The sequence below is a fragment of the Heterodontus francisci genome, chromosome 5 (assembly GCF_036365525.1).
Source record: "Heterodontus francisci isolate sHetFra1 chromosome 5, sHetFra1.hap1, whole genome shotgun sequence".
Classification (NCBI taxonomy): Eukaryota; Metazoa; Chordata; class Chondrichthyes; order Heterodontiformes; family Heterodontidae; genus Heterodontus; species Heterodontus francisci.
In genome coordinates, this window is record NC_090375.1 from 112,504,880 (window position 1) to 112,531,164 (window position 26,285).

The 26,285-nt window shown below is 43.7% G+C and overlaps 1 protein-coding gene across 1 annotated transcript in view; it reads right to left on the minus strand.

Moving 5' to 3' along the window:
- The window catches only part of cyp7b1 (cytochrome P450, family 7, subfamily B, polypeptide 1), a 246,137-nt gene that overhangs the window by 42,624 nt on the left and 177,228 nt on the right, over window positions 1-26,285 (minus strand). The window lies entirely within an intron of this gene.

The following is a 26,285-nucleotide window of genomic DNA, read 5'->3' on the forward strand; positions in this document are numbered from 1 at the left end:
TAATGGCCAATTTACGTATCAACCTGCATGTCTTTGGCTGTGGGAAGAAACCGGAGCACCCGGCGGAAACCCACGCGGTCACAGGGAGAACTTGCAAACTCCGCACAGGCAGTACCCAGAACCGAACCCGGGTCGCTGGAGCTGTGAGGCTGCGGTGTTAACCACTGCGTCACTGTGCCGCCCTGGCGGACGAATCTACGCTGATTCTCTGCACCACCACCCCCCCACCCAGCCAAAAATCCCACCTTCCAAAGGAGCATAAAATCCAGCCTAGTGTATTCCTTCAAGACCATGAGGTGTAATTGCTGTGCCTTGCTGGATCAGTGAGAGGTTAATTGCTATTCAGCAAATCCTCAGCTCTGACCTACTTCCTTTTTAAAAATAAAATGCGAAACCAGAAGCCAACTCAAAGGCATTTTCTGTTGGTGGGGAGGTTCTTCTGTACATGCGCTCCCTTTTAAACATTAAAAAAAAAACATTACACAGAAAAATAACAGCTGACACCTGAAATGTAATTGGGGCAGCCTAAAACTTTTATAATGCGATAGGCCTCTCCTGGTGCTGCTCATGTTGAGGCACAAGATTCTCTGTTTCATAAAAATAGATTTGCTTGAGATATCTGAGGCAGAATATCTTGGAAACTAATTCAGAGTGACTGCATAATTCAAATTTCAAATTTTCTCAAATGCATTCTGGAGATATTTACTGGTACTTTTGGGCATGAGTTTCACATTTTGGTCCATTATTCCATGCAAACTGGAAATTTGTGGCCCTTATATCTATTATATACTATACTAAATTCAGTATGTGGGGTACGCACCTCACTGAAAACATTATAAGAAACTGCAGTATCTGTGATGTCTGTAGGTCATACTCTGATGGGTATGTTCAATATTAAAGGTGTTGCACTGAAACACACAACCTCAAGAGCACAGCAGCCCGAGATTATGTAATATGACCACCAGCTTTCCATTGCTCAAAATGCTTTCTGAAATTAGTTTTTTTTTTAAACTACCATTTTTTCTCACAACCTGAAGTTTTTAATTCAAAATGTAAACAAAATGTTTTATACATACACACACACATGTATGTGTATATATATATATATATATCACAATAACATGGTTCAATTTATCCAGTTAACTCTCCTGTGGGTGGAATCTTATGAGTGCCGCGGCATTCCCGACAGCAAGACCTGAAGTTGTTGCAACTTCTGCTCTGCTGCAAATCCCGTTTCCCACGTGATTTTGTATTTAAATTAGCCATGCAGTGACAGGCACAGGGAACATGTGGGATCATGAGGTGGGGGCGGCCTTTCATTGGTGGGATCCGCCGTCACTGCCCCAAACACCATGATCGCCAGAGATATAAAACATTCTGTGCTTGCTGCCTCAGGGAGCAGCAGCCTTCCTTTCATGTAAATATCTTCAGACTAACTTAAATTGAAGCTTTTACTTAAACCAAAATGTTTTTTCCTCCCTTATTTTGTGAAAGTCACCACCAACTTCACATCATTTATTTTCCCTGCAGCAAAAGTGAGTTAGATGTCAGCCAGTACCCTCAATTTGCCCCATAGCTCCCCGATGTTGACAACACTCATCCCTCCCTTTAGGCCCTTGCTCTTCACATAGTACTGACCTAACCCACCCAACAACCCTGCAGCCAACAAAATGCATCTTCACCATCAACATCAAACATTTAACAACCTAGACATTCCACTCCACTCTCCCCTGCTCCTCCATGCACCCGATCAACCCGACACTTCCCTCCCCAACTACTGTCAGCTGTTCCTCCATGCATTTGATCAGTCCACCATTCCCTCCCCTGCTCCTCCATGTAGACCCCTACCCATGCCATCGCCACCATCCTGAGATGATTCACCCTTGCTGGTGCCGAGCCTGGAGGGAAACGTCCATTCCAATGCTGGCGTTAGTTTAGCAGATGAGTTAAAGAGACGAGAGCACAGTCCCGAGACTCAACTACACAAATCCGACTGTTGCACGCCACGTTGAAATATTCATGAGCTGGGAGGCATGGGAATATTGCTCTCCATTCACTTAATCTGGCAGGTAGGACTGAATCATAACTACGTGTAGGGTAATGAGTATTCACGTTATTTAAATAAATGCAAAGCTGCAATCCACCACCACACTGGGGGAACCCCAGAACACCACAAACCCACCGCCAAATTAATTCCTCTAAAATATCCTGTCATTGGGAATCTGAAAAAACACCTCCTGCTTAACTATATCACCCCACATGCCATCAAATCCGCTGTGGCGGACAGCAAGAAATTCCACTCCCGTGTCTTTTAATGCCTTCAAAGTTTTTACTTGAAGACCTCAACCTATCCCAGAAGTCTGGGTTCCAACTTGATCATTTTGTCCAGAGCTTATGACACGGTGAGCTGAGTTCGGGTTGGACAGTCTGAGCAAGCACGGCATGCATAATTTCCCAGGAAACATCAACATCATTCAATACCTACAGGACAGAGATTCTAGCTTCTATACACATACATACATGTGTACAATCCACAGACATGACCATATAATCTAGATTGACACCTGAATGTAGTACTAAGGGAGTGCTATACTGTCAGAGGTTTCAGCTGAGATATTCAAAGAGATGGGGCATCCTTCAGTTATGAAAATCTCTCTCTCTGCTCTGGTACCCTCATGTTCTGCACATTTTTACCAGCACCTTTAACTGCCCTCAGGTAAAAGGATTTGAGCTGGTGCCTGGGAGTGAAGAAGCGAATGCCATAGGGAGTGAGTTGTAAGGAGTTGGGATTGGAGATCTGCGCAGGAACTCATGGATGGGCTTTAGTCCATGTCCCTCTCTTTCTACATTGTGATCTGCCTCGTTTTCTTCTCATTATCATAGTTGACAAGGACATAGTTATGTCTGTGCTATTCTTCCTACTCTTCATCACGTTCATCATCATCTACCTCCCCCCTATTCCTTGGATCGATAGGAAAAAGACTGCAGAAGATAAGAATGATTTAGAACACTGAAAGGTGGAAAGGAGTGTTTTTGTAGACATTCACAGAGATACCAAGACATCAGCATTCAGTCACTAACTGTGCCAGGAATACAAGACAAATTTTTGTCATCTTCTACACCAAGAACAGAGTGCCTCTCCACAAGCTGCATGGCCTTTTCCTCATAGGGCATGAGTTGTTTTAAGGTGGGAATGTCCGCTCCAGTGGTCTGCCTCTCTCAAGTATTGTGCACCAATCCTCTTGCAGGAAGATTGAGTAAATGAGAAGAAAGCTGAACTTTGAAGATTGTGTGCCATGTAAAAGACTTAAATATATCAGCCTGTTAATTTGGAAGAAGGGATTTTAGGGATGGGTGTGACTAATTATTGTCAGGGGAGCTAGGTACCATAGTGCAAGATCTTCAATTTGAGCCCTCTTTAACCAGGGTGCACTGTGGGACCCTCTTTAACCAGGGTGCACCGTGGGGCCCTCTTTAACCAGGGTGCACCGTGGGGCCCTCTTTAACCAGGGTGCACCGTGGGGCCCACTTTAACCAGAGTGCACCGTGGGGCCCACTTTAACCAGAGTGCACCGTGGGGCCCACTTTAACCAGGGTGCACCGTGGGGCCCTCTTTAACCAGGGTGCACCGTGAAGTGTTAGTTGTACAAATGTTGCTTTAAGGAGGTGATGGGGCACTACATTCAATGTAGGAAAAGGAGAATGCCTTATCTTGGTTGTTCTTGTGACGTCATCAAACTTCGTGAAGCACTCCTCTGCAGTGCCTGGGGTAAGAGAATTGGCACTCGGTGCCAGTGCCACATCTATCCAGATGGCACAAGTGAGATTCCTGGCAGGTTTGCTAGCATGGATACCCAGTAGTCTGTCTCCTCAGCTCATTTTTTTCCCCAGAGAACTTGGCGGTCCGAGTCTGTAAAATACGGTATTCTTCTTCTATGTCTTCATTGATGAGTTATGCAGTGAAGTTACCTAAGAATTAAATGAGCTTTGCACCTCCCTTACAAAGATGTCTCCCAGTCTACTGCTGAAGTGTTCAACCAGAGCTGTCTTTTTAAAGGCTGGACTCTAATTTCCATGCATACCAGCAGACTGTACCTTCTTTACACAAGATTTACATCAATCACTATTCCAATATCTATAAAAATGAGCTGACCCAGGAATCCCCATCTAAATACCTCAGTTGATCACCAGTGGGCATAAATCCTTTTCCACTGACATAACAAGAGAACAAATTACTCATTCCTTCCAAGTTTCGTTGACTAAAAGAAAACACTACGGGGGTAAATTTCCACGTAAGTTCTCCTGATCGTCCACCATAACTTTGGTGGAAGAGTCATCAAAGCCACAGAAAAATTGTGTAAGCAGTATTTATGCAGTATTCCTGGGGTCTCTTCCTCCAATAAGGTTCCAGCGGACGATCAGGAAAACTCCTGGGGTAATTCAACACCCAGGCCTGAAAGATAAACCATAAGGATTTCCTTTCTATTAAATGTTATTGGTTCAAAGTTTTGTCAACCATACATATTGTTAGTCCATTTGTAAATATTCAATTTTAGCAACTGGAGATTTAGCATAAATTACAGTAAAACATGCTAACAGACTGATTCTGCATCAACAGTTGCTACTATAAATGATGTGCGTCACATATTAACTGTGAACTATGCACAAATGGTGCAATGGTTATAGGTTGAATCTTTGCAAAATGTGTTAAATATTTTCAGTAGTTATGTATATACATATTTACATAATTTTTCTCTTTAATTTCTTCTCTTTCGATTAGCATTTTTGTGTTTACTACAGGATACAGTGACTAATAGTAAAGCTGGAAACTAGGGCTATTTGAGATGTTACCATAAAAATAAAAAACAACAATTAAGGACTGTTGTTTGTTCACTTGTTTACACAGGCTAGTTTAATGGTAATATATGGTGTAAATGCTGATATTTTTAAGATTCTCCCAGCACATGCTATGGTATGAGACATTTATATGAAGTACAGCAAATATATTCACTGTTAAAAATGTTCCAAATTTTGTCCATTAGGAGAAATGGAATTTATGTAGCCATGTTAGCCAAGTGCTTTGAGTTTATTGAAAATAAAGAAATTACTCCCATTTTTAACAATTGTAACATTTATAAATTTATTTATACATTTTTGTTTCACATTCGGGGCTGGATTTTAAGAGCCTGCCACTCATCTCGGTGGCGACCTCAAAAAATGGCAGCCCGCATGTGTGGGCCACATGCCAAAGAGCTGCCGCAATCTCCCGTACGGTGGCTCATTTAAATAACCGGGGTGGCCCAACCCCCCAATCACATGGAGGAGGCAGGCTGTCCGTCCCCAGCAATGGCGTCAGCTGCCTGTGTGCAGGTGCTGGTGCCATTTTTAAAGGGCAGCCAGCCCTACAGGCATATTTACATTTTTGAAGCTACTCTCCCCCCCAAAAGTTATCAAATAAATTTCTAACGCCCCATTCCCACCCCTCAAGAACAATTACATTAAATATTTGCCCTTCTCCCCTATCCCCATAAAAACACTTACCTTTTAAATCTGACCTTGTCCCCCCCAAAGTTTGAAGTTCACCCCTTCCCACTATCCCCTTACACCAATTACGTTTATTTGACCCCATCCTCCCCACTGCACTGAAAATCTTAACTCCTCCCCTGTAGTTTCACACTGACTTTCCCTGGAGGGCCAATTGAAGGCATGGAAGTGCTGGCTGCAGTGCCGAAGATCGCGGTGGGCCTGAAAGATTTAAGGTAAGTTGATTTAAATTTATGCATGTCAGTGTCATGAACCTATGAGAATCCAACTATAAATTGTTTTTTGGGCATTTGAGTATTAATGTCAACTAGCATTTTGGTCCAGCATGTTTAAGTTTTACTTCTATGTCTGATTTTTAAAATGGTGGAGAGAGATCATGTGGTACAGCTTGTCCAAGAGCCACCCTATTCAGCCTGCCTGGATTTGAAACTGTACCAGTTGAAGGTACAGCTTGTTCAGAAAACAAAGCTACCTTGGGCAGATTAGCCACAGCTACCTGAAGCAGCACACCTCTCTCTAAGGCCTTTCCAGCAAGAAAGATAAAAAGAAGCCACACTTGGCAAAATCCAACAAGAAAATCATAAAGGAAGACAAGCTGCAAAAACAGCAGGGAAGTATGATTTCTACCAGTTTCCTCTCCGTCTAAAAGGTGACTTCAGCAATTAAGCTGCCTTCATTTATATCCAAGAGTGCAAGAAGAAGAAAAAATTGTAGGAGAAGAGGTATTATCAACTACTCCTTCCCCTACCCGGCATTCCCAGTCGGTGATCTCCAGTTTGGACTTTCCATTAATTTAAAAATAAGGACTCTAGTTTGAAAGTGAAATCCATGTTAGCTTGTAGTTAAGATAATTTTCTATTTAATAAATGTCCTTGCCTTTTTTTATGCCTTTAACCTTTCCTATGTATGTTTGTATGCATATGTTGCGAAGTTAATCCCCCTCCTGAGTTAAAGAGTTAAAGAGTTAAACCCTACTTCTTTGTTTTAACTTTATTTAGCAACTGTGTCGTTGTTGCGGTCATTTACTAGTCAGGGTTTAAGGGAGGGAAAAATTCAAACATAATCTGTTTACAGACAGGTGGTTGGAAAAACAAAGTAATTTATTTTAAGAAAAATATTAACTACCTGTTTGTAACATCAGTAATTTAAATATTTAAATCCAGGTCCCGGCACCCAGCGGCGGGAGGGTCACCAAGGAGCCTTGCCTCGGCCGGGAGGATCGGGCCGGGCCCTCCTGGCGTCAGCCTCCATAGCGGACCGTTACCAGAACCATCTTCCGGCCCACAGAGTCCGACATCGTGGGCTTGGTAAAATTCAGCCCTTTGAGCTTTCCCCCCGCACCCCGCCCCCCCATCATCTTTCAGTTTTTTCTGTGCTATATGCCATTCCCAATTAACAATATAGGCAACTAATCTGCTATTAGATTCCTGCCAACGCCCATCTTGAGTCATCCTTAAAGAGGTACCCAGGACCAGTCTTGGTCTAGCATCTACTTGATTCCTCCTCTCACTAAACTAATACTAAACTAAAGTACGCTCCTCTTAAATTGGGCTTTCGGAATGTACTAACTGACTTATCTCTTCTGTTGAAATATTAACAAATTGCTCAACTGCTGTGGAATAATTATTGACCTAATCAGTGTAAATGTCACACCTATCCAAACAGCAATACATATACTGCCGCTCACTGGGTTCACAGGACTCTCTGCCTTGCCTGATGCAAGCACTACATCTTATGATATTCTTAACCATAATTTTTTGATCATACTATAATATTTTTCTATATATTTTGGCAGAGGAAACATTACTGTACTGAAAAGCCCGAGTATTACAATCTTTTGAGTTACTCCTCGGCTTGGCTATATTGGAATTGTTTTCGTCACATCAGGGCTTGTTTCTCTTTGCTTCACTTAATGGTCTGCCAGTGTAAACAGAGATATAGAAAATGATTCATTCCTCTTGCCAATCTATTTCAGCTACAGAAGGAGATGGCAAGAGAGAAAATAATTTCAGCAAACAATACAGACATTTACATCCCATCTGTGAAGGTGACTTATACTACATGCAGAACAACCCATTTTGATTAATCACAAGATATTTACTGGCTCAAACCTAATCAAAGATCGTGGGATCATAGGGTTTTACTACTATACATTGCATGGGAATTTATGTAGTTACATTAACCCAGTGCTGGCTGTGTTTCTTTCACACAAAGGAATTGCATCCAATTACTATTTTAAAAACTGCATTTTATTCATAATTTATTCATTTTGGTTTCACATTGAGTGTTTCCACCCACCCCACACCACTCATTTTTCAGGTTTTCCTGTACTGTATGCCAGTCTCCAACTGGGAACATGGGAATCTACTAATAGATTCCTGCCTGTGCCTGTCTTGAGCCATCCTTAAAGAGGTACCCAGACCAATCTTGGTTAAGCTTCCCCAGATGATTTCTCATTAATCGTGAGGGAAAGAGGACCTATGCTTAGCTCCTCTTCTCAAAGAGACTTTGCTAAAATCAGACTCACAATGAACCCAATCGAGAATGGAAGCACAAACCCACATACTCCCGAACACAGCATCTTCAGACCATTTTCCTGTGATTCTCTAAATTCAAAATAGCACTCAAAAACAAATTGATGCAGGGCTGCTGTATTAATACAACAAAAGTAGTGTAAACAGTACATTTTCATACCTAGGCAATCATATAAATGACAACAGTGCTAAATTTGCTGTGATGGTGCAAATGAGAAATAAAGTATTTTGTACGTTGCCAGGTTGAACATTTTTCTTCTCTGTGTATCAAAGTACTATTTCAGATACATTTTCCACAACAGCACTGCAATTGGTGAGTGTACTGTACTGCATAAACAGCAATGCACACCCAGAATTCACAGGGTTAATTCTGGGTAAAATGGAAATGAAGCAAAGTCTAATCCTAGATTATAGACCAAATCATCAAATCTTGAACTATGACAACTTACACCATGTCCTCAATTATCCCTTCAAAGCTGATAAAGGATCATGAAAACTCACCTATTATTTAGAAAATTAAGTGCCTGTGGTTGTCTGCTTTCAGTTTATGAACAGACCATTACATTGAATAGGTAACATTGTGACAAATATTTAGATGGGCTTTTTGTCATATTCTAATTTAATGCACCTAATTGTACCCTCCACGGTCTGTCATTTGGTCAAAAGCTGTATTCTTCACAGTGTTTCCGCGGGGTAAAAAAGACGCAACTCAAAAATCCAGGGCAAAATTAACTTAATGCTCCAGGTCCATGAACTCACATCAGAGAGACGTTTCGCTATCATGGAGATGCGAGGGTCATCGTTTACTTCAGACATGTTTAGATCAGCAGCGATAGGCTTAACACTATTAAACACCATGTCAAAGAATATGTGTACGAAAGGAGAAAATCTAATGCTAATTCAACTTACGATGCTCACTTAGCAAAGAAATGCAGTTCAATTTTCAGCCTTTTTATTATAAACAAGAGATCATTCTGATGCCATTAAGTGTCAAGAAATACAAAGCGACATGCATGCAGTCTCATGAGAGTGTTCCAGTATATCCCAAAGAAACTGCCACTTCTCATGTAGATTATATCCCACTCAAAAGTGAGGTTCATTGTGGCCCCTAAATATAAATAAAGCAATTTAAAAAAATGCATTTTATTTCTCCTTCTCATGTAATTATATATTAATTGCTTTTATAAATGGCATCAATTCACAAAAAATGTTTCAAAATATCTAATCTTTCACCAGAAAACATTAATCCAGATCTGTCTGGAAGAATTCTGCAATTCATTACCCTATAGTAACCTCTCTTCTGTCTTGTGTGCGTAACCTTCATCTTTCCCTGTCCTATAATCTTACCTATCCAGTAGTACAATATGATTGCTATCTGGTGCTAAGACCATCCTCATAGCATGCAGAAGTGGCTAAGAAATACACTTTCTCAGGCATTATACAGAAATGTCAATGCACAGGGCACCAATAATTCAGCTGTGCACTGTTCAGATTTTCCACAGAAAAGAGGCACCTACTGCTAAAGCTTTAAAGCATGGGTAGCACGGACAGCTGATCATTCACAACAATTTCCTGTCTATTATTTCTACAATTTCATATTACTGAGGTTTAAATTATACGCATAGGGCTGGATTTTTCAAGCTCGCCACCGAGATTCAAGAACAGCATGGCACACACGCAAAATGTACGCCGCGGCTCATTAACATGGAGGGGACGGAACGACTGTCCCCGATGACGTACAGGGGGTGGGCGCTCCGACCCCAGCAACGGTGAATGGTACCACCATGCAGGCACCGGCGCCATTTTTAAGGGCTTCAAGTCCTGCCGTCCAAAAAAAAAATTAAACTTTTAATTGCACTTTGAATCTCCTCCCACCCCCTGCAATGAGTAATCAATATATAAGTTGCCCTCTCGCCCCCAAAAAAAACATTTTTTGTGATCCCGAACTTTCCCCACCAAACTTCATAAACTTTTACGCTCAACCCCTTCCCACCACCCCCGCAACCAATACGTCCAGTTTTACCAGCTCCCCCTCCCCACCAGTGTTATGCCTTGGATCTCCAAACGGAGATCTGAAAGCGCGGGTGTTCTGGCATCTGGCCAGAATATCGGTGTGGGACGGCTGTCGGGACGAGGCAAGTGACTGTTCATTCATTAACATTTATTTGATTATTTAAATTAAGGTTCCGTTGCCAAGCGGCGGGGGCCGCCACAAGGCTTCGCAACTGCCAGTAAAATGGGGCGAGGTCTTCCCGGCATCAAGGTCCGTGGCGGGCCTCTCCTGGAGGTATTTTCCGGGCCCCCCCCACCATGACCCCCAACGTCGGGAGGCTGGTAAAATCCAGCCCATAGTGAAGTCATGCAATGTTTCCAGTCGTTATTTTAATCTACTCACCCTTCCAAAAAATATTCTAGATCTCAGTCACACAGAGGGAGATCACCATCATTAAAGAAAACTCGGTAGAGGCGGCAGCACATAAAAAGTGTCAGCTTTAAAGGGGATGAATGGTCCTGAAGATTACTGACTAGGGTCAGAGAAATGGGAAGGGTAACCACTACTAAGCCCTCTTCTACCAAAAGGGTCTTCAGTGGGCTGTCACTGTCACAGGACGTATTGCCACCTCTCTCCTGATGGCAGACGTGGCTGGTGCCACTCTATCATTTGAAAGTGGCAGGTCAATCAAGGGTCAGGCAACTAGCTTCCATTCAGAAACAGATTTCAGGGAATACAGCACAGGAAATTCAGCTTCGTATCCAAAAAAATGCTGATAAATGGTTAATGGGCTGAAATTTGGTTGTGCAATATTAGTAATTAGTGTGCACACATTTTGTGTGAAATTCCTGTCATTATTTTAATGAAGTTAACCTGTTTCAGCTCCTTGTTGCCGCTGGCTTCAGCGCTACAAGAGCTAGGTGACTGGAAACAAATGACAGGGTGGTCTGCTCCCGACAACCTCCGGCATGACTCATGCTGATCACCATGTTTTGAAGGACAACAGTGTGGGCGTCTCGTGCATGCGCTGGAAGTTTGCTGTGTGGTCAGATCATGATGTCGGCCAGCATTTAACACAGATTTGGAGCATAACCTGCCATTGTAGACCTTGTGGGTCCAGTTAAAGCCAGTTCTTAAACATGCAAAGATGAATATGCTTTCAGCTACACAAGAGATCCCCCCTGTCCCCCACTGCCCCCGCCACCAGCACCATCACCGCTATTTAAAGGCAGCACCATTCAACTTTCAGGTGAGGTGCTTTTGACTATCTTTCTGCTGCGGCAGTTAGCAGAAGCACTGTGTAGTTGAAAGAAGTTATTTCAGTCATAGGAAGTGGTGCTGGACTTCGGCAGGAGTGGTGTGGATTTGAATGGCCTTTGAGTTCACCACCTGCTCCCAGTCATGGGGGCTGTAGTTGCAGTTCCTCTTGGGCTGCGGCATCAGAGGAAGATGGAGCAGAGGCAGCAGAGAAGGGAAGCTGTTTGCAGAGGATGGAGGAGGAGGGGGCTTTCAGCAGCCTGCCTTACCCACCTAGTGCCTTTGGAGAGCATTTCTCCCACCTCCACCTCAGCCAGGAGCAGTGTCTGCAGTTGCTCTGCTTCACCAAGGACGTAGTTACAGAACTGTGCCACCTCCTCGAATTGGACCTCCAGCTGCAGAGCAAGGCGAGGGCAGCACTATCAGTGGCCGTCAAGTTCACCGTGGCCTTCAATTTCTATGTTAGCTGATCCTTCCACACTGGGTACTGTGACATTGCCAATATATCTCATTTCGCCATGAACTGCTGCATCTGGGAGGTCACCGAGGCCATCTATGCTAGGAGTGGAGACCTCATTATCATCCCCCAAGCAGAGAAGCAGGAGTGGGCATGTGACTTTGCCAGAATAGCGGGCTCCCCAAAGGGAAAAATGTACTGCACATATATGGCTCTGAGGGTGCCACATTCCAATGAGCAGATGTTCTGCAACTGCTAACGGTTCGACTCCCTGAATGTGTAGCTGGTGTGTTACCGCACCCAGACCATCATGTTGGTTAATGCCCACTATCTTGACAGCAGACATGATGCTTTTATCCCCTGCCCATCAGCCATTCCAGCCATCTTCAAGCCACCACATTGAAAGAATCAGAGGATGGCTTCCTGGCGACAAGGGCTGCCCACTGTACACGTGGCTGTTGACTCCCCTCTGCCACCTGACCACATGTGAACAATATTCCTACAATGGCAGTCATGCTACAACATTATGGAGCAGACCATTGGCATCTGGAAGCAACAGTTCCACTGCCTAGATTTCTCAGAATGAGCCCTTCAGTACTCACTGGAGCGTGTCTCGCAATTCATGGAGGTCTGCTGAGTCCTTCACAACCTGGCCATCACGAGGGCCCAGCCCTTGCCTCTAGGCTTTGGAAGAAGGCACTCTTCAGCCTTCTGGACTCAACATTGAGTTCAACAATTTCAGAGAATGACTGCCTTTATTTTATTTTATTTTGTTTTAATTTTTAACCTGGTTTTTCATGGTTTTGCTTTTGGACAGAGCTGTTCATTATTCTGTCATTAACACTCTCTCTGGACTAATGCTTTGTCTTTTACTACAACTATTAGCATTCCCTTTGCCTTTGTTCCATGACATCTCTGTCATTTAATCTCTCCTGCCCTCTGCCCTTTCACACATCTTCCCTTTTGTTCTTCTTCCCCATCCCCCCTTTCACTTGCTCAAAGCCTATTACATTTCTAAACTTTGCTAGTTCTGATGAAAGGTCATAGACCTGAAACATTAACTGTTTCTCTCTGATTCCAGCATTTCTTGTGTGTGAGTATTTCCAGCACTTTGTTTTTATTTCAGCCTTTTCCTGTATGCATCTCATCAAAGTCCTCATCTGAGTCTCTTACAGCATTTATAACCATGCCCTCTGGGGAGCTGACACACAGGCCTTTCCATTTGGCCTTGCTGCCGCCCCTTTGTGTCTGGTGACTCATCAAGTGCTAATCTTGCCTCGGTACTGCTCTCCAAGGTATGCGCTGTGCCAGTATCTGAGCTGGTGGCTGCGAGTGTCAGCTCAAGTGATGGTGGTTCTCCCTCAGAGGTCTGCTACTGCTCTGGGCCTTTATCCTCAGGCACCACTGGTTGACCAGGTGGAAGTTCTTGGATATCTGAAAGCATAAATACACAAGGTGCGGGGGTGGGGAGGGAGCGAGAATGGCAAGCAAGAGGTGCATGGTTATGCCATCTGCATACCAGTTTGCAGGATGAGGGTGAAATGGAATTTCAGAAGGTCCACAAGGTAGGAACATATCATCAATCTGGATGGCTTCAGCAACACCGGTTGCTACAGCCTCGATGACAGCTGTGCCAATAATGCTGAGCACTATCTCCTCCAAGGGGATGAGGAGATGCAGCCGTGCCTGTTACCTACTGATTCTTTGCTGCTGCCTCCTGTCATGACCCACCTCCTCCTGCACGAGAGAGGGTAGAGTGTCAGTAAATGTGTTTTGATGTGCCTGTCATAACTGAACAGCTGACAGTATGTGGCAGCTGCGGGATTTGCTGCGAGCCTGCAGCATTGAGAAGTGTGTGAGGGTGAAGTGGAGTATATGGCTGCGTTTGCTGACAATACAATCACTAGGTGGCGCAGTACTGGCACATGCGCAAATAGAACCTCATCGATTGAAACATCACATTCTGCGACGTCTCAGGCAGCTGACAGTAATAAAAATGGTACTTCTCAATTTGACATACAAAAACAAATTGAACCCAAACCCCCTCACCCATCAATGGCCGCGATCGCCGCCTCCACCCCCTCCAACAGTACCTCGCTCCCTCCCGCAATTGCCCCTTCTCTTTCCCGCTCCCTTCCACGATCACTGCCTCAATCACTGCATTCAGTTTCCCGCTCACTCCCGTGCCCAGCTCCATCCCATTGCTCCTGCCTTGCTACTCCCCCTCTCACTGAACCCCACCCTGCTGCTTCACTGGGCAGCAAGGCAGGGTGCAAGTGGCGGGAGGGAATGGTGAGCAGTCAGGAGTGGCGGGATGGAGTAGCGAGCAGTCAGGAGCAGCAAGCAGTTGGGAGCAGCAGGATAGAGCAGCGAGCAGTTAAGAGACGGAAGGTAGCAGCAAAGGGAAGTGGCGATTGCAGGAGTGAGCAGGAAACAATGCAGTGGTTGAGTCGGCGATCGTGGGGGAGTGAGGTACTGTTGTGGGGGGGATGGTGGAGGTGACGATTGTGGCCATTGAGGGGTGAGGCAACAGTCTGACATCATTGTGTGATGACGCTGCCGCGCACTTGCGCGGATTCACACTGACAAGCTGGCAAATATTCGGACGCACTGATGACATAAGCGATCGCTCTGCACAGGTTCCGTGTTGTTAGGAGACAGTCCAGGAATATATATATGAATGTTATATATGAATGCTATCGATTGCTGATGGGTGAGTGATAGGGGTGTGGTTAATTGAGCAGTGTGTGAGGTTGCTAGGAGATGGCATTTGAAGATGGGATTCACTGACCTTGACCACTCATGAAGTCACTGAACTTTTTTTCCTGGTACTATAGCTAGGTGCTCGGGCCAGACTCCTGGCATTGTATCCGTGGCTATCTGCTCTGAATGCCTTTGTGTGGAGGGCTTACTGGCCCATTGCATAAAAATGACCTCCCTCCTCCTTTCCACCTCCTGCAATAAGGCCTCCAGCACTGCATGAGAATCTAGGAGCAATTTCTCTGGGCTGCTTCTCCAATGCTCTGGCTTCATCTTGCTCAGAAAGTCTTTCCTCGCCAATTGCAGCCCCTGCTACCGCCAGAATGCAGCTCCCCTTCAAGAGGTGAACGCTGGGATGCAGATTGGCTTGAAGAAGTGCAGGCTAGCTTTAATTGGTGTTGGCATTGCATGCATGAACCTGGGACCCCTGCTGAGCAGGCAGCCACTCAGCAGCACATTTAGTGCTGGGCTGCACATCTCAACTATGGAGATGAGCATGCAGCATGAGGTTTGTGTGCTGCCAGCATCGCTTCCACTGGGAGCAGGGTAATTGCACATATAGATCCCATGCCTGTTAATGGGCCTTATCTGATTTTTAACCCAGTATATTTTGAACAGAGCCTTCTGATGGTATTAACACATAAATTTCTGCATCAAATAAATGTTGCTTGTTTGCTTTTCAGTAACAGTAGCTTAAGATGAATGGTGAAGCATCACTAGGAATGCAGATATCCCCTCTTTATACAAATGTTTATGAATACAATGCAATCGACAGGAAAACAGTTCTCTTTTATTGAGGTTTTAAATGGTCTTAATAATTCAGGTATAAAATTTTCTTCTACAAGTTTACCAATATTGGTAATTTTATTAAGGTAAATTGTCACCTAATCTTACGAGCAGAGCACTGTTTAAAAAAAGATACAAATACTCAGGGATCTTTAATCCACCCTGCCCAGTAGGAATGGGGTAGACTCAGATAAATGCCTTGCAAAGACTTATCATCCCATTCCTGCCTGCCACAATCTTGAATGGATCTTGTTTCAGGTAGTCAAGGCATTGACCTGACCCAGCGAGAGCCTCATTAATGCATGCTAATCTGGGCCCTATATTGTCCATAGGGCTCTAAGGCATTTTTAGGGCATACTGAGTGGGCACGTCATTTTGGCTGTTTGCAATAGGCAGAGTACTGACCATACTCAACCAGCCCTTACTTGCAAAACTCAGAACACAATGTCGAACATTAGATGTGATTCTGCTATTGGACAGCACTTACTGAACAATCCCGAGTGTGCTAAGAATTACATTAACAACCAATTTATCAGTTGGGCTCGCAATGTAGCTCACTTACACTTGCTAGAAGCTACATATATTCATACACAGGAACCTGTCCTCTGCAGGCAAAAGGAACATGTCCAGACGTTGTGCCTTTTTTTGAATTAAACAAAAGCATGGAGGACGGTAGTTCCCTGGTGTATTCTCCATGGCAATGCCTCTACCAGTCGACTTGCCAACCAATCAGCACACTTTTCTCTTGCAGTATAAATTGTTGTTCCCTTTGAAATTTGGTATTCTTGTGTCTGTCCTGATGAGTGCCATGCTCAATATTTTATAGGGTAAACTCCCTTCTTCAATCAATGGTTTTCATGTTCTGTGCCCTCACTGCAATGAAATCTGCTTTTCTGATTAAAGCTGTATTTGATAGGTTTTAGCACTTGGTTGTTTCAATACAAAGCAGCTTTTAAGAGCTTACTCATATTACTGGTAAGCAACTTAGTCTCACCTTTTTCTGTACCGGGGTTTGTCATTATTTTTGTACATAGTGGGTCTCGTTCATGGACTACTGCATTTTTCTTTGAGAGTTTGCATTTCTGTGTGTAATCATATGAGGTCGACTCACTGGCTTTGACATATGTACCTGGCCCCCTACTTTTATGTTGGACATCCCTGCTGTAATCTGTGAAGACTCAGAAAGCTGAAAATGTCACCACTACAATTTGTGGAATTACTGGGGGAGCTTTCAACTTTCGCAGGGATGTAACATATCCAATAGTCCACCCTTTATACACCACACACGAATTTCCTAATGAAAATTAGGTACAGATGAGACAAAAAGTGCAACTTTAAGTCTCAAAAATAAAGGCCAATAAACTGACATGCTGAAGTTCAGATGTGCCATCAGGGTATGGCAATTAGTTTGATAATATTAAGGGGACTTTAAAAAAAAATAATTTTGCATAACATGTTAGTGAGGAAATGAGAATCCAGGAAAAAAAGTAACGTATTTACTAAAGAAAGTTAATGTAAAGACACAGGGCTGACTCACAATATAGATTCTAAAGACACCTTTACACTGTCACTTATTTACTACAAATTCCAACAGATTCAAATCTGTGTACCACCTTTACATTAGTCTGTCTCTTAACCCAGCAGCAAAATCATACACTCATGAAAACTGCTGCCAGGATAAGGGAGCCGGGGTTGAGTAAAATGAATATCTGGAGCTGGATCATGAATGCTGGGATACTAGATCCTCACCTAAACAAGAGTCAGTTCAAAAGCAACTTAATTTGTTTTCGGAAATAGTAACCTACATTCCCATATCAAGGACAAAGGACGTGGACAGAGAGGTGAAGGAGAAACAACATTACATTTAAGAAGCCTCAGTAAAAAAATAATTCTCGGATGATGAATAGCACTACAAGGTGTCTGAGGTAACAACCCCCTCCTTTTCATCTCCCTTTTCAGACAAGGCAATAGCACGTTCTACCAATAGATCAGTTGTGATTTGAGTTGTGGATGAATTATTTGTGCAAATATGAAAGTATGATTTATGAACAGATAACACTGCATCATCTGAGAAGGTTTTTTTGCTGATACATTTTGGAGTGAGCTAGTTTGTTTACCAAATTGCATGGTGTGGAGTTTTACATGCATAATGTATTACATAATATGATATGGGCAATCACATTGCATCAGTCTAAACTGCAATTAATTTTAGAAAGTAAACACAATTATGATATTTAGCATGAACAGTATTTGATATTCTATCACTGCAAAGCAGAAGCCCTGATATATCCATGGCATAACACTTCTATTATAAAGCAGATCATTGAGCAATCCCATGGAAAGTTTGTTAGTAATATATTAACAATGGTACATCAATATCCCAGATGCATAATGCAGATTTCTGTATTATATATAATGCTGGAGCCAGAATATCTGCAGCTTTTTCACTAACCTTCCCACAAAAAAGCCAGGATTCATAGAATGTTACAGTACAAAAATATATCACTTGGTCTACCAAATCTATACTAATATTTTTATCCATGTAGTTTAATCCCCACTCTCTTGCTCACTTCCAGGTGCTTTAATATTCTTTCTCAAGCAACTATACAAATTTTCAACAAATTTATAAACTTTAGCCACACTGGAGGGGGGCCTGGCTATAAGACAAGTGAGGAACAGATGGGGACCAGAAATACTTCAGGGTCTATGAGAACTGGCGACATTGATTGCTTCCAGTTCCCCCATCAATGCCCCAGAAGCTATGAGGGGGCTGGAACAACTGAGGAAAGAGGAAAGATTGGAGTTCGGGAGTGCAGTCCATGAGCCACAGACAACTCGCATCCTGGAGCAGCCAATCCTGATAATGGAGCTTAGGAAACAGCTGGGAGCACAACAAAAGTCTCATGCCAGAGCACAGTTCATGGTGATTGTCAGAAGCAGTATTGGGAAGTTTGCAAGATTTGCAGTGAGAAAGAAGGGGGTGTGAAGATGTTTTTTTAGATGGCGAACAGGTCAGAGGCACTAGAGAAGAATAGCAGGTAAATTTCAAGGTAAGCAAAAAATTCATGGTGACATTTTTAACCAACTTCATCAAGATTTTGTGAAGCAATTTGATTGGTATTTCCTCCCATTTGTCAATATGGGATTAGTAACATTCAGGATAAAATGGAGTCATTTTATTGATTAGTTTTCTGCTCTTCACTTGGTTCTCAGTGGTACCAACCGAAGCAAAATGCTTTAGACTTGTTCATGTTTGGTCAGCTAAATATCTGAAGGTGACTTAATGGATAGGTGTACATTTCAGGCAGTAACTAATTTTGAACCATAGCTGTGATATGCCTGGAGGAATGAAGAGCTGATATGCGACTTCCTCAAGTGTGACAATTTCAGGTGTGACACCTTTGAAAGGCATAAGGAGACAGATACATGCTAAATGGAAGTGCCTGGAATCTCATCGGAATCCCTAGAAAAATGACATAAACTGCCTTTTACACTATAGCTGCAGACTCTCCACTGATATTCTGCCAAATTTACAACGGAAGATTGCAAGAATTCTGGAGAAATTCCTGGTTTACAGTAGCAAAGTCATGTTTAATATGCATGTTTGAAATACCCAGAACAATCTAGCCCCAATTCTCCAACCTGCATTTACTATCAGCACAGCTCCCCATTGGGAACGCAGGATTACGGAATTAAACATAGAGATAGAGCTTAATTCTTTAGATTTATCTAAGAAATTCTCTACCTTAGATCAATAATATCAATAAAAACACTTCATTTATGATGGGTAGAAATATACAAGAACAGATCCAATCTTATAATTACGTGTGTCCCTCTCATGGATCCCTGCCTATCAGAAGCGCACATTAGGAAATCGCAGGTATACTTACCTAGATATTGGACAGAAAGTCATGGGAAGACCACTGATTTCCCAATTTGCAGTCCCAGTGGACAAGATTCCATGGCAGGAACGTACATTCATAAAATTGACTCAAAAAATAAGAGTTTATTATGGTTACTGATTATAACAAGATTCTTTTCTTTTTCTTCTTTTGGGCCTCCTTATCTCGAGAGACAATGGATACGCGCCTGGAGGTGGTCAGTGGTTTGTGAAGCAGCGCCTGGAGTGGCTATAAAGGCCAATTCTGGAGTGACAGGCTCTTCCACAGGTGCTGCAGAGAAATTTGTTTGTTGGGGCTGTTGCACAGTTGGCTCTCCCCTTGCGCCTCTGTCTTTTTTCCTGCCAACTACTAAGTCTCTTCGACTCGCCACAATTTAGCCCTGTCTTTATGGCTGCCCGCCAGCTCTGGCGAATGCTGGCAACTGACTCCCACGACTTGTGATCAATGTCACACGATTTCATGTCGCGTTTGCAGACGTCTTTATAACGGAGACATGGACGGCCGGTGGGTCTGATACCAGTGGCGAGCTCGCTGTACAATGTGTCTTTGGGGATCCTGCCATCTTCCATGCGGCTCACATGGCCAAGCCATCTCAAGCGCCGCTGACTCAGTAGTGTGTATAAGCTGGGGATGTTGGCCGCTTCAAGGACTTCTGTGTTGGAGATATAGTCCTGCCACCTGATGCCAAGTATTCTCCGAAGGCAGCGAAGATGGAATGAATTGAGACGTCGCTCTTGGCTGGCATACGTTGTCCAGGCCTCGCTGCCGTAGAGCAAGGTACTGAGGACACAGGCCTGATACACTCGGACTTTTGTGTTCCGTGTCAGTGCGCCATTTTCCCACACTCTCTTGGCCAGTCTGAACATAGCAGTGGAAGCCTTACCCATGCGCTTGTTGATTTCTGCATCTAGAGACAGGTTACTGGTGATAGTTGAGCCTAGGTAGGTGAACTCTTGAACCACTTCCAGAGCGTGGTCGCCAATATTGATGGATGGAGCATTTCTGACATCCTGCCCCATGATGTTCGTTTTCTTGAGGCTGATGGTTAGGCCAAATTCATTGCAGGCAGACGCAAACCTGTCGATGAGACTCTGCAGGCATTCTTCAGTGTGAGATGTTAAAGCAGCATCGTCAGCAAAGAGAAGGAATTTTCCTCCACACAAGATCAGGGGGCAGGTTGTTCAACCTTGCCCGTCTAAGAGCGAAGTCCAAAGTACGGAAAGTCCTCATCAGAGAACTCCTCTTTGCTGACGATGCTGCTTTAACATAACAAGATATGCTACAAGAAAGCCCCCAGCGAGTTAACATCCGTAGCACTTAAAGCAGCCAGAAGCACTGCACAAAGAACAGCCAGGCGCTGCACAAATGACTCCTGGCAACACCTATGCAGTCATATTCAGCTGGCCTCCGACACCGGAAACATCAGAGGAATGTATGATGGCATTAAGAGAGCTTTTGGGCCAACCATCAAGAAGATCGCCCCCCTCAAATCTAAATCAGGGGACACAATCACTGACCAACATAAGCAAATGGACCGCTGGGTTGAGCACTACCTAGAACTGTACTCCAGGGAGAATGTTGTCACTGAGACCGCCCTCAATGCAGCTCAGCCTCTACCAGTTATGGATGAGCTGGACGTACAGCCAACAAAATCGGAACTCAGTGACGCCATTGACTCTCTAGCCAGCGGAAAAGCCCCCGAGAAGGACGGCATTACCCCTGAAATAATCAAGAGTGCTAAGCCTGCTATACTCTCAGCACTCTATGAACTGCTTTGCCTGTACTGGGACGAGGGAGCAGTACCACAGGACATGCGCGATGCCAATATCATCACCCTCTATAAAAACAAAGGTGACCGCGGTGACTGCAACAACTACCGTGGAATCTCCCTGCTCAGCATAGTGGGGAAAGTCTTTGCTCGAGTCGCTTTAAACAGGCTCCAGAAGCTGGCCGAGCGCGTCTACCCTGAGGCACAGTGTGGCTTTCGTGCAGAGAGATCAACCATTGACATGCTGTTCTCCCTTCGTCAGATACAGGAGAAATGCCGCGAACAACAGATGCCCCTCTAAGTTGCTTTCATTGATCTCACCAAAGCCTCTGACCTTGTCAGCAGACGTGGTCTCTTCAGACTACTAGAAAAGATCGGATGTCCACCAAAGTTACTAAGTATCATCACCTCATTCCATGACAATATGAAAGGCACAATTCAGCATAGCGGCACCTCATGGGACCCCTTTCCTATCCTGAGTGGCGTGAAACAGGACTGTGTTCTCGCACCCACACTGTTTGGGATTTTCTTCTCCCTGCTGCTCTCACATGCGTTCAAGTCTTCAGAAGAAGGAATTTTCCTCCACACAAGATCAGGAGGCAGGTTGTTCAACCTTGCCCGTCTAAGAGCGAAGACCAAAGTACGGAAAGTCCTCATCAGGGAACTCCTCTTTGCTGACGATGCTGCTTTAACATCCCACATTGAAGAGTGTCTGCAGAGTCTCATCGACAGGTTTGCGGCTGCCTGCAACGAATTTGGCCTAACCATCAGCCTCAAGAAAACGAACATCATCGGACAGGACATCAGAAATGCTCCGTCCATCAATATCGGCGACCATGCTCTGGAAGTGGTTCAAGAGTTCACCTACCTAGGCTCAACTATCACCAGTAACCTGTCTCTCAATGCAGAAAACAACAAGCGCATGGGAAAGGCTTCCACTGCTATGTCCAGACTGGCCAACAGAGTGTGGGAAAATGGCGCACTGACACAGAACACAAAAGTCCGAGTGTATCAAGCCTGTGTCCTCAGTACCTTGCTCTATGGCAGCGAGGCCTGGACAACGTATGTCAGCCAAGAGCGACGTCTCAATTCATTCCATCTTCGCTGCCTCCGGAGAATCCTTGGCATCAGGTGGCAGGACCGTATCTCCAACACAGAAGTCCTCGAGGTGGTCAATATCCCCAGCTTATACACACTACTGAGTCAGCGGCGCTTGAGATGTCTTGGCCATGTGAGCCACATGGAAGATGGCAGGATCCCCAAAGACACATTGTACAGCGAGCTCGCCAGTGGTATCAGACCCACCGGCCGTCCATGTCTCCGCTTTAAAGACGTCTGCAAACGCGACATGAGGTCCTGTGACATTGATCACAAGTCGTGGGAGTCAGTTGCCAGCGATCGCCAGAGCTGGCGGGCAGCCATAAAGGCGGGGCTAAAGTGTGGCAAGTTGAAGAGACTTAGCAGTTGGCAGGAAAAAAGACAGAAGCGCAAGGGGAGAGCCAACTGTGTAACAGGCCCGACAAACAATTTTTTCTGCAGCACCTGTGGAAGAGTCTGTCACTCTAATATTGGCCTTTATAGCCACTCCAGGTGCTGCTCCACAAACCACTGACCACCTCCAGGCGCTTACCCATTGTCTCTCGAGACAAGGAGGCAAAAGAAGATTATAACAAGATATGCTATTACCAACGTGGACGGCAATATCCAAGGAACATATCAAATTGTATGTTCTTGCATTAAATGTTTCCTAATGGCTTCTGTATTTGCACTTATTTTGAACAGGAGCTGCAGGGTGACTTGTGCACATATAACATTTCTGTCTTGCAAGCCTGAAATTCCTGATCACACTAATTTTTCCAGCAATTAATTGCAAAACTCCCACAAATTAAAAAGGTAAGTTTTCGGAACAAATGCGCAGGAGTAGGTCATTCAGCCCGTTGAGCTTGCTCTACCATTCAATTAGATCTTGGCCGATCATCTCCCTCCCGCGCTATCCCCATATCCCTCAATATCATTAAAATCCAGATATCTATCAATTTCTGTCTGGAACATGCTCAATGATCTGAGCTTCCACAGCCCTCTGGAGTAGAGAATGCCAAAGATTCACCACCCTCTGAGTGAAAAAATTCCTCCTCATCTCAATCTTAAATGGCTTACCCCTTATTCTGAGACTGTGTCCCCTTGTTCTAGACTCACCAGCCAGGGAAAACATCCTATCTATATCCACCCTGTCACGTTCCGTAAGAATTTTGTAAGTTTCAATGAAATCACCTTTCATTCTTCGAAACTCTCGAGGATGCAGGCGCAGTTTCCTCAATTTCTCCTCATTAGACAATCCCACCATCCCAGGAGTCTGGTGAACCTCCATTACACTCCCTCTATGGCATGTGTATCCTTCCCTAGATGAGGAGACCAAAACTGTACACTATACTCCAAGTGCGGTCTCACCAAGGCTCTATACAATTGCAAGACTTCTTTACTCCTGTACTTAAAACCCCTTGCAATGAAAGTTCAACATGCCATTTGCCTTTCTAATTGCTTGCTGCACCTGCACGTTAGCTTTTAGTGACTTACGAACAAGGACACCCAGATCACTTTGGATATCAACACTTCCCAATCTCTACCATTTAAGAAATACTCTGTCTTTCTGTTTTTCACACCAAAGCAGATAAGTTCACGCTTATTCACATTATATTCCATCAGCTATGTTCTTGCCCATTCACTTAGCCTGTCCAAATCCCCTTGAAGCCTCCTTGTATCCTCCTCACAATTTATATTCCCATCTAGTCTTGCATCATCAGCAAATCTGAATATATTACATTTGGTCCTCACATCCAAATCATTAATATAGATTGCAAACAGCTACGGCCCCAGGACTGAGCCTTGTGGTACCACACTAGTAACAGCCAGCCATCCTGAGAATGACCCGTTTATTTCTACTCTCTGTTTTCTGTCTGTTAACCAATTCTCGATCCATATCGGTATATTACACCCAATCCCATGTGCTCTAATTCTGTTTACTAACTTCCTTATCAAAAGCCTTCTGAAAATCCAAATACACCACATCCACTGGTTCTCCTTTATCTATGCTACAAGTAACATCTACAAAAAACTCCAACAGGTTTGTCAAACATGATTTCCCTTTCATAAATCCATGTTGACTTTGCCCAATCCTATAATTATTTTCTAAGTGTCTAGTTATCACATCCTTTATAAAAGATTCGAACATTTTCCCTACTACTGACTTCAAACTAACAGGTCTGTAGTTCCCGGTTTTCTCTCTCCCTCCTTTCTTAAATAGTGGGGTTACATTTGCTACTTTCCAGTCTGCAGGAACCTTTCCAGAATTTATAGAATTTTGAAAGATAACCATCAATGCATCCATTATCTCAATAGCCACCTCCTTCAACGCTCTGGGATGTGGCTCAACTGCTCCAGGGGCTTTAGCAACCTTCAATCCAGTTAACTTTTCAAATATTACCTCTTTCTTAATACTAATTTCTTTCAGTTCTTCATTTTCACAAGTCCCTTGGTTCTCTAGTATTTCTGGGAGATTTTCTGTATCTTCCTTTGTGACGACAGATGCAAAGTAATTGCTTAGTTTCTCTGCCATTTCCCTATTCTCCATTATAAATTCTCTTGTCCACCTGCTATGGACCCACATTAGTCCTTGCTAATCTTTTCCTTTTCACATACCTAAAGAAGTTTTTACAGTCTGCCTTTATGTTTCTCGCTAGCTTGCATTCATATTGTCTTTTCCCTTTCTTTATCAGTTTCTTGGTCCTCCTTTTCTGGATTTTAAATCGCTCCCAATCCTTGGCTCATCACTTTTTCTGGCAACCTTATAAGCCACTTCCTTTGATCTAATGTAATCTTTAACTTCTTTTGTTAGCCACGGTTGATTCATCATTCCTGTTGGAATTTTGTGTCTTAGAGGAATGTGTATTTGTTTTCGACCATGTAATACTTCTTTAAATACTAGCCATTGCCTGTCTACCGTCAAATCTTTTAGTGTATTTTCCCAACCACCATAGCCAACTTGCCCTCATACCTTCATAGTTTTTCCTTTGTTCAGATTTAAGATCCTAGTTTCAGAATGAACTATATCACTTTCAAATGTAATGCAAAATTCTATCATAGTATCGTCACTATTTCCCAAAGGCTCCTTTATAGCAAGGTTATTAATGAGCCCTTTCTCATTACATAATACTAAATCTAAAATAGCCCAATCCCTAGTTGGTTTTTCAACATACTGCTCCAGAAACCCATCTCCAGGAATTCATCCTCCACAGCATTAGTGTTGATTAGGCTACCCAGTCCATATGTAAATGGACGTCACCCATTATTACTGTACTTTTACTTTCGGAAATTATTTTTCCACCAAAAGTACAAGATATGACCAGGGCAACAATCCTATTATTAATATGTATAGAGCTGATTTTAACCTGCCAACATTGTTGTTACCTGGTTGGGGGGAGGAACGGGGTGGGGGGGTGGGGGGGGAAGGGATGGGCTCAAAATGAAACCACTGGTCTTACTGCTCCATTAACCCCCATCGATCAGTTTCCTGCAACTTTTACACAGGTCTACTGCTGCGATGGCTGGAGCCCTTTAATATGTAAATCAAGGTCCTATGACATAAGTCCCCATTTGTCATTTTAGGATAGAACTGGTTGGCTCACTGTGTGCTGCGAATACGCCAACTAGTATCACTGGCAACAGAGCTGATGAGGCCCTGGAATGGTAAGTGCTCCGCCAAGCCCACAAAATTACTGCAAGCCAGATCCCCTTGACTTTGCTTTCCCTTCTCTACAGGATCTACCAAGCTGGCTGACATTCCTGTTGTCCCAAAACTGGCAAGCCTTCCTAGGACGCTTTTTTGGCATCCTCGCCTCTCTAAACGGATTCAAATGAGGCCCAGGTTTCAGATCATGGCAGCCTCTTCTCCGCCAGAATCTACCTCAAAGTGTTTACAGCTCATCAATTTTCACCAGTAACCAGGTAGAGACTAATACCTCAAATTGATACGCTGCTTGTAAAAGTACAGGAGACATTCCCTATGTTGTGATTAATTCACAACCCAAAAATATCAATTAAAAAATACACAAAAATAAAAACAAAAAATTACAAAATGAATTATGTGCATATGAAAACAGTAGTCCAGCACAATATGCATGCTGGGCCAGCTCAGATTGGTTTCATAAATATATGTTGAAATTAGGCAGCATTTTTAGTAGGACCACCCAGAATAGATGTTTTAATTCTGCATATTGACGCCCTAGGA